Source organism: Stenella coeruleoalba (genome assembly GCF_951394435.1).
Source record: "Stenella coeruleoalba genome assembly, chromosome: 14".
Lineage (NCBI taxonomy): Eukaryota > Metazoa > Chordata > Mammalia > Artiodactyla > Delphinidae > Stenella > Stenella coeruleoalba.
Window position 1 is genome coordinate 49,287,518 of NC_137160.1, and position 1,766 is coordinate 49,289,283.

Here is a 1,766-nt window from a genome sequence, read left to right on the forward strand (position 1 = left end):
ATACCAACTGTGGACAAGCAGCAACTAGAACTCTCATTCACTACTGGCAGGAGTGTAAATTGGTGCAACTACTTTGGAAAACTGCTTGGCAGTCTGAGTGATGGGTGCTGGAGCTCACAAGAAGTTATGGTTAAATTTCCAGGAATTTTGTGAATCAGCTGATTTCACATTGGTAGCTTGAAATTGGGCAGCTGGAGTATTTACACCACAGGAACTGGCTAACATTATAAATGAGCACCCACCCTAGAGCCAGTTGTTAAACATTTACCAGCAAACCACTGGGCAATAAAGCTCCACATATATATATCCTGTGACTCAGCAAATCGATTTCTAGGTATCCACACCTTAGGAATGTGTGCAGATATGGCCCAAAAGCCATGTACAAGAATGTTTATAGCAGCATTATTTGTAATGGCCGGAAACCCAAATATCCATAAATAGAATTGATAAATTCATGTCCATTCAATGGAATACTATGCAGTAATAAGAATGAAAGAACTGCTATATGCAATAACCCAGATGAATCTCACAAAATGATGGAACAAAAGGAGCCTGAACAAGGGTACATACTGTGTGATTCCTCTACATAAAAGTCAAAAAAGACCAGATTAACCTCTGATGATAAATCAGGGAGGTGGTTACTTGGTGGGGAGGAGAGCAGCAATGACTGAACAAAGGGGGGATTGTGGAGTGCTGGTATTGACCTTTTTTCCATCTAAGTGCTGGTTATTTAACTGTGTTTATTTTGTGAAAATTCATCAATAAAAGGTTTGATTTTAAAAATTAGTCACTTCCATAATTGGACAAGCAAAGGCAAAAAAAAAGGAACTTCAAATTAAATCTCATACCTTATACAAAAATTAACTAAAAATAGATATTAGATCTAAATGAAAAGCATGAAACTCTAAAAAGAAAGTCTTTATGACCCAGGGTTAGACAGAATCCTTAGACATGACACCAAAAACATAATCCAAAAAAAGTGGAAAAGTAAAAAAAAAGGTAAATTACATCTCATCAAAGTTAAATGCTTTCACTCTGCAAAATAAACTGTTAAGAGGATGAAAAGACAAGCTACAAACTGGGAGAAGATATTTGCAAATCACATACCTAACAAAGTATATATTTTGGTTTTGATAAATATACTTTAGTTATGTTAGATGATACTACTAGGCAAAGTTGAATATTTTTACAACTTCTTGTGAGTCTATAATTATTTCAAAACAAAAAAGATCAATTAAGGGAATTCCCTGGCAGTCCAGCAGTTAGGACTCTGTGCTTCCATTGCAGGGGGCACGGGTTTGATCTCTGGTCAGGGAACTAAGATCCCGCATGCCATGTGGCGTGGCAAAAAAAAAAGAAAAAGGAGAAAAAAAGACATCAGTAGTTTTACCTACCAGACTGCCTATTTTTCCACATCTTTGACCGATATTCTAAGCATATTCTAATACAACGCTAATCGGGGTGTAACTGATGAAACTTTTCTACAGGGCAACCTGGCTGAACCAGTCGAGCTCTTAGAATGTACAAGCATTTGAACAAGGAATTCCATTTCTGGAATTTTTCCTAAGAAAGTAATCAGAGATATATACAAAAATCTTCAGACAATGATTTCGTTTTTCATAGTTGCTTATAATAGTGAAAAATTAGAAAAAACCTAAATATTGGAAACAAGTATAGTTTATACTACATAGTTAGTAATATTTTGATATACCTAGAATATAGAATACAGTATAGCCATAAGAAATTAAGCCATAGAAGAATATTTA